Source organism: Acomys russatus, chromosome 1 (genome assembly GCF_903995435.1).
Source record: "Acomys russatus chromosome 1, mAcoRus1.1, whole genome shotgun sequence".
Lineage (NCBI taxonomy): Eukaryota > Metazoa > Chordata > Mammalia > Rodentia > Muridae > Acomys > Acomys russatus.
Window position 1 is genome coordinate 58870395 of NC_067137.1, and position 8458 is coordinate 58878852.

The window sequence follows — 8458 nt, forward strand, 5'->3', positions numbered from 1 at the left end:
GTGCCAGGAGAGGGAGGAAAATCAATCAGATAGATTGAAAGGAGGAACTGAAAAGAATCCTAAACCTCCTCCTGACTCACTGTTGGAAGCACTGTCCAGGAGATGCCAGGACTTCGCTTGCTGTTGCAGTGGTGAAAGGCAGAGGACTGTTGAAGGAGGAAGAGAGCCATGTTTAGTGTAGGGCGCGTGATTCATCCCAGGTGTGAAAGACACATTTGTCTTCATTGAAAACATAGATAAGATGGGCTGAGGGCTGAAAGAAAGGAAAAGCAGGTAAGTATGTTGATAATGGTTTATGACCCAGACTCCAGAATACTCTTATGTAATGTAGTAAGAAAACATGATATGCTTTTTTGACCAAAATAGAGGGTTTATAAAAAATTTTTTTAAAAACTGGATAAAATTATGGAGCTGGGGTAAAGAAAAACAGTGTTTGGAATAATTATGTAGTAGTCAACATAGCAAAAGTCAGGTGCCAGATAGTGTGCAATCAAAGTATTCCGTGCTGTGTGCAGAAATATGCCGGGACATTTGTAAGCGAAAGCTGAGCAGATCTGGTATTTGGCATTAGACTGTTTTGAAACTGTGACAGGACAGATGATAGATAAACAAGGATTGCTCTAGATATCTTAAACCATTCCAGCACATTCAGTGGAGTGGAGCATTGAACTGGGGGGAAAGCCTAGAATTTGAAAACTTTAAAAATTAACAGATTTCTAAAAATAAAATATTTCTGAAGTAGTTTATAAAGTATTTGTCACTGTCCCGTGAAAGTGGCTTATCCACGTTTCCATGTGCTTGTCTGAGGGTTTCTTTTGCTGTGATGAGACACCATAACCAAGGCAACTCGGGAGGACAGCGCTCATTTGCTTATATTTTAATATCACTGTTCATCAGGAAGAAAGTCATCACGGGAACTCACAGGGCAGAAGCTTATGCCAAGGCCATGGAGAGGGGCTGCTTACTGGATTGCTTAGCCTGCTTTCTTATGGAATTCAGGCTCACCAGCCTGATCTTGGGGGAGGAGTTTTCTCAGTTGAGGCGCCCTCCTCTGTGAGGACTCAAGCTTGTGTCAAGGTAACGTAAAACTAGCCAGTACTTTCTCCTGGTGGCACTCAGAGGAAGGATAATAGGTCATCAAGAAGAGACTCGATACCCTATGAGCATATACAGGGGGAGAAGGTCTCCCTCAGTCACAGACATAGGGGAGGGGAATGGGGGGGAAGCAGGAGGGAGGGAGGGAGGAATGGGAGAATACAAGGGATGGGCTAACAACTGAGATGTAATTTGAATAAATTAATAATAAAAAAAGGAAAAAAAAAACTAGCCAGTACAGTGCTTATGAAAGTAGGGCCACTCTGTAGTCTTATGTTAGCCATTTTACCCACATTACTTTCTTTGGATTTATTATGTAAGTGCTGGCTCTCACTCAGTACAGACCAGTCACAGAAGATGCGATTTCTAACACCTGAGGAATGCCAAGACTATATCCAAATTTGACTAGGAATGAGGATTATTAGGCACAATCTTACTGGTGAAGGATATCACAAGAATCATATAAATCACTTTTTATTCCTCAGTATACCTTATATATTACTGTTTTTTAAAAATAATACTTCTACATCATCTGTATTACATATGTCTCTAAAATCCTGTTCAAGAAGAAATAAAATACACATATTACCTATTGTCTGTATTTGTGTCACCTAAAAAAAGTGAAAAAAGAAAGAGACTAGAAATTTCCAATTCACTGATACTGGTATAATGGACATCTTATGCTAAAAATAAACCGCAAAAAAAAAGTTTCAAAACTATGATGGAGATATTTGGCCTTTTAATCTCAAGGAAATAAAAATTTGTTTTTAATTTACCTAGCAATTAAAACCTAACAATGTTTTTTTAACATTTTAAGACACAGTAAAAAGAAGTATGCTTTTATTACTAATTAGCTGGGTTGTGAATATAAGTAACGATGGCAGAAAAATATGTTAAATGTGAAAAACAAAATTTATGTCTTCATATTGGTGACAAAAAAAATGTATTGAGAGCCCCTTGCTTATTTGTTTCAGACTGAATGACAAAGACACCAGAGTTTATTAACAGCAGTAATGGCTGATTTTCAAGAGAAAGTACAGATAGTTAATAACCACACATAGTGCTAAACCCACTTACTTGTATTTATGCTGCAGCCTTATCAAAGATCACTGTCCACCTGAAAATCTCCTCAGCTGCCGCTGTGAGGAAAGTTTTCTGACTCTTTATCCTACCACAAGCGGATCCTGTGGTAAGGATTCGAGTACCCGTCCTTTATATTGGAAGTGAGACAGGGAAAGAGAAGAAGGCAATTGAAGGATAAATTACCAGGCAGGTTATTTTACTCTCAGTGGGCTTTCCTGGGGTCCAGCTTAACAAAACAAAACAAACAAACAAAAACAATACTACAACAATCTCATGAAGTAGAGAAATCTGGAGTATCTGTGCACACACTCCCTAAGCCCCTGGCTAATAGCCAGTCACAGGGCATTCAGGGCCCCCTGGCCTTGTTTCCAACTGGCAGCACTACATGGTTCTTTGAAGGCTTCCTAGTTACTGAAGAGTGCTCTCACTGACCATGGCCTCGGAATGGTGGAAACTAGCAAGTATATACATGGAGGAGTATCAGCCTCTGTTAGTTGTGAAAAACAAGCCATTCTAAAAAAGGAAAGGCAGAAATTACCAGTTTCTCACAAGTATCAGCATAAATTTTGGAAAAAGAAAAATGAGAACACTGTCTTTCACTTCAAGACATTGTTAGGCATTAAATGGCATAGTTAAGAAAAAATGTGCAGTCCTAAAGTCCAAAGAAACAGAGCTTTATAATTTCCACACTCAGATTATTATTATTATGTGATTAAAAGTAATGAATCATTTGGGATTTTTCCTGTGCACATTTTTAGGTTGTTTTTTTTTTTTTTTTTTTTTTTTATGCAAGTCATGATTAATTGATAAATGTGTTCTAGCTTTTTTTTTTTTCATTAAATTTCCCAAAGAAAATAGGAGTGAATATATACTCAAGGAGTCCAACACCTATCCTAAATCTCTTCTGACAAGTTCTACAAATAGAGTGACATGAATTTGAGAGCTAGATGTGGAGGACCGTGAGAGGAGTTTTAGAGGGGAGTGATTATAATAAAAATACATTGTACTAAACTAAGAAATTCTCAAAAGTTCTTTTATAAGCTACCACTACTAAAATGGTTTATTGAATTTTGTTCTCAAAAACATAAGCATCTCTATGTGTTTTAAGACATACATTCACTGTTGTTGATCGGTTGTTAATCATTTTATGAAAGCTCACACCAATTATATGGAATCTCTTAACATTTCTCATGGCTTTGTGTTGGGAAATGTTGAACTCGTTCCTTCTCATTTTTTATAATATATATGTATATATGTATACATATATATGTTAAACTGCTGTCACCCTCTTAAACTATAGAATTCTAAAATATATAGTCCTACCTAGCTATACTTTTGATATCTGTTGTCCATCACCTGCCCCCATAACTTATCTTCTCCTGACTACTATTGTATGTTTTACTTGTAAGAAATAAGTATTTTTCTGGATCTACATATGATGTAAACATTCACCATTTGAATTTATGAGCCTGGCTTGCATTCTGTCATATAATTCCACCTATATTGCAACAAGTGAAAGGCTATCATGAGTTCTGTGGCTGAATTAGCCCCTGTTCTTCATCTGCATCAGTTTTCTTTATCCAATTACCCACCAGTGAATCAACGTTAGCTGATTCCAAAACTCCTAAAGTTTTTAGCATTAAAAACTTTATTTTAGTTTCTAAACTTTACACAATGCATCTTTCTTCATTTACTTCCAAGGTAATAAATCTGAACTAAGACTTCCTAGCACTATATAAAAGAATTTATGACTAACAAAAGCAACAGCTGACAAGTGTTCATACATTGCATGTATAAAATCACATTAGTCGTTCATTCTCTACCCTGACAAGGTTGACTTTCAGCCCATGTTTTTCCAAGGTAACCCTGGATGCCAGTTGTCCCTGAACAGTTCTCAGTGCTCTCAAAATTGTCCCAATTTAGACAGTAAATTCTATGGTTAAGTAAATAATATGAACTTCCATTTTGTTCCTGCCAATTATAAATGACATTGTTTTGCTTACTCAGGTTATTCGATGTTGGAAAGTTCTCTAGAGTTACAGCGGCGCTGCCGTGGGGTACCATGCATGGCACATTCTTTCACTATTGCTTCTCAGTTTATCCAGACTGAGGTAAGAAGTCGTAGAAGATTGCTGTAAATATGTACACATTTTAAATGAAAACAACCATTTTGATAGGACGATTGCGTCAGTATGTATGGTGGGAGAAATAATGAATGAGATGTTATAATGAAGGCAGCTGTAAATGATGAATAGAAGCTCCACACCGAACACCAGAAGATAGAGCATGTTATGTATAATTCAATCTCCTAACAGTTTTTTTATGTCCTGCTACTCAGCTAAGTGACAGCACTTGACGTCTAGACAAGCTTTTAATGCCCTCACTCAAGATTTCTTTCCAAGAGGCTTGATGTTTCTACTCTTCCATGTAAGTCAAACAATAAAAAGTTTGATTTGCCTTTAATAATTCCACTTGTGCTTCTAAGTAGAAGAAACCAGCATGTTAATATATTAAAAATATGCCACCCTAATCATTCTTGGATTTTATTTTGATATTCAAGTTTTGGTTTCCTCATGTAAACACTGATATGATGCAGTAATATACTTCATGTAATTTCATATCATTTAGCGTAAATATGCTTTATAAAAGGGTACAATATGTAAAGGTGATTGCTTGCAAGTGAATATAGTAAGAGAAAACATATAGCCTACAATACCCTCAAATCTGACCTGAGGTGTTTAAGGAAGCATCCCTTGGCAGTGCAGGGTGTGTGAGCATGCATAGTGGCACTCTGCATTATATGTACAGGATCAAGGTGGCCATGATAGTGGCTGATATAATAGACACAAGAGCTTGCAAAAAACACTGTGAATTCATCATGCATTTGGGTTTGAATTTATTTCTTGATTGTTGTGCTTTCAGAAGCACATATTGTTGCCAAATTTTCTACAACTCCTAAATTTAGTTCAGTGACCCCTATATGGGGTTAAGATCCACAGTGTACATATCTGTGTACATGCTAACACTCAGTGAATTGTGGAATTTTCAATTCTAGGTGGTAGAACGAGGAAGCGCTTGCACAACCTTTTGAGATGGAGATGCCACTGCTTAGGCAGTTGCCTCTGGTGCCTGTGCTGAGCAGTTCTCAGCTCATGGCAATGACCAATGGCTCCTTTTCATTTCCAGCTTGTCTCCCTCCACCACTTCTTACCTTGCTATATTGCCCTAGCAGTATTTCCTATGTAGTTCAAATGAGCGCCAACTCATTACAACCCTCCTGCCTCAGACTCCCAAATTATAAGCATGGGCCTCCCTATGTGCCTCTCAGATTGCAAAAGTGCTGTTTTCTTAGATCTCCTTTCTCTCAGTACCTTACCAGCCTGTAAATTCTAGTCACTCCGTTGGTTGGTTCCTTAAAATTTTAACTATGAAGTCTCATACAACCCATAACTCTATGTATGCACCTCTAAGAATTAAAAAGTGTGTGGGCCTGGGGTGGGCGTACACGTGCAGCACATGTCATGTGTGTCTACTTGAATGTGTAAGTGTGGATCCTGACATTCCATGACCCACATGTGGAGGTCAGAGGACAACCTTGAGTATTGTTCTGCTACTTCCAACTACTTCATGACAAGTTGCTTGCTGTTTTGCCTCTACACACACCAGGCTAGGTGACCTGTGGTCTGGGAATTCTCTTATTTCTCCCATATTACTACAGAAGCATGAGATTAAACAGACATACTACTGTGCCTGATTGTACATGAGTACTAGGCATTCAAACTCAGGTACACATTTTAGTGTGCCAAGTGCCTTTCCCCACCGAGCCAGAGCCCCAGCCCAAAACTCATTTTAAAATACATGTACATAAATCCTTATAACAGTATTATATACAGTTGTCAAAAAGTTGGAATAATTGACATCTCTATCCACTAATGAAAGATTAAACAGTATATGATAGAGTCAAACAATGGAAAAGTACTCAGCCATATAAAGCAATGAAGTACTTGGAATTGCTTTAACTTGCATGAATCTCAAAAATATTATGTCAAATAAAATTTCAGGTATAAATAGGTCATTTATGTGAAACATGAAGGATATATACAATCATAAGGACAGAAAGCAGATTGTGCTCAACCAAGGCTAAGGGAGTGTCAAAGGGGGAATGGATGTTTAATGATTACATGCCTTTGTGGATTAATAGCATGTCTTTGACCTAGCTAATGGTGATAGGTACATAGTGATGTGAATGTACCCAGTGCTAATGAATTATGCCTTAACATACTTAATGGCTAATTCTGCTCTGAGAGGTTTTATTCTAATAAAGCCAAAAAGTCTTTGGAGAACCCTCTCGTCTATTTTTCCTTAAAAAGATTATGTTGTGATACAAGTATTTAACTCAGGAAAAACTGTTCATAAGAGCTATGACCAATGAGAAGTGAAACAAATTTGTGAAAAATATACTTCTTAAATAATACTTGGACAAAAGTTAAAAGTACGACCAAAGTATCTACATTATGTGTGTATATCTGAATATGTTTGGTGATTTATATGACTGGATATTATTCTCTTCTGTCACTAGAGATTGACCAGAAAGACCCATGAGCTCCAGAGATAGAATTCAGGTCATGAGGCTTAGACACTGAGCACCTTCTTCTGTCGAAACACCTTGTCATCCCTGTGCCTTGGTTTTCTCATTTGTGAAATGCTAATAATACTGTCTGGACTACAAGTGAAAAGCAACTTACCAAAATGCATGTTCTCCCTCCAGAGTGCAGTATACATTGTATTGGTAAATTGAGGTATGCTTTTTTTATGTCCCTGACCTTTGGCTATGGGAAGGGGAGACTTTTCCCAATTTGAGATCCAAACACATTTGTCTTAAAATGTCCTCCAAGATCCCTTGTCCAGGAGCGAAGGGAACAAAAGTTAAAACATTGTGTCCTTAAGAACAGCTAAAGGACAAACTATTTCCAACGGATGTACTGTTTGTTTCTCCCATGATATAAAATGTCTGCAGTGGGAGCAAAAAGCTGGAAGTTCAGCCATGAGAAGCTCATCAGGTGGAGAGAAAGCTCAATCTGGAACTGCAGCTGACTGCCCCAGCTTCCCAGGTAGTTTTCACTGCATGCTTTTAAGCCCCCAGATTGATGATGTCATCTTTGCATTCTCAATCAGGCTCCAGTCATCTCTTAATGACTTAATGATATTTTGCCATCTCTTTGTTGCCACTGTCTGTCTGATGATTGCTATTTATTCTCTCCCTTCTCTTGCTACATGATTAATAAACTCACTATTCAAAACAAGAAGCATGCCTACCATAGACCATTCTACTGACTATAAAGAGTACACAGTGGTATCATTACTGAGAGATGGTTCTCCAGCCTCTCTGGTACTCATGTACAACTACATGACTCTTTCAATTTATATGTGGTAGTTAAAGTTAGCCTCAAGGTTTTCAAAAAATTAGAGGTTGGCGAGATTGCTCGATGGGTAAGAATCTTCTAGAGGACGTGAGTTCACTTCCCAGCATCCACATCAAGGGGCTCACAACCAACTTTAGCTACTGTTTGTAGGGGTCTAACACCATCTTTTAGTCTCTGCATGTCTGCACACATCTGCACATGTGGCACACATATACACAAAAAGAGAGACTAATGTAAAATATACACTTTTTAAGTTAGTGTGCCTTTAATGTATATTTTCTTCTTTCATTAACCAGCTGGAAGTGGTAAGTAGTAAGTCAATAAATATCTGAACTTATGTAATGGGAAAGAAACTTACCTGCAGCCAGAAATAATGTCACAAGTATTAGCAGTATGAAATGAAGGGGCAGGGGAGTTTTTGCTGTGTTAAGTTCCTGAAATCTTGGAAGTTATTCTTAATAAAAATAAGGAGTACCTTTTTCGTTTCATTTGTTTTGTTTTGTTGGTTGGTTTTTCAAGACAAGATTTCTCTGTGTAGTACTGGCTGTCCTGATTCCCTTTGTAGACCAGGATGGCTTCTAACTCACAAAGATCTACCTTCCTCTGCTTCCCTGAGTGCTGAGATTACAGCCATGCTCCACCATGCCTGGCCAATAAGCAATATCTTAGTATTGTATTACAGATTTAAAAGGATCACAAGGTGTGATGGTTTGAATGTGAAATCACCGCCTCCCTCCCTATAGGCTCAAGTATTGGAGCACTTTGTCCCCAGCTGGTGGCACTGTGTGGGAAAGAAGGATCTGAACACTTTAGAAGGTGGAGCCTATTGGAGGAAGTAAGGCATTAGGAGTGAGCAG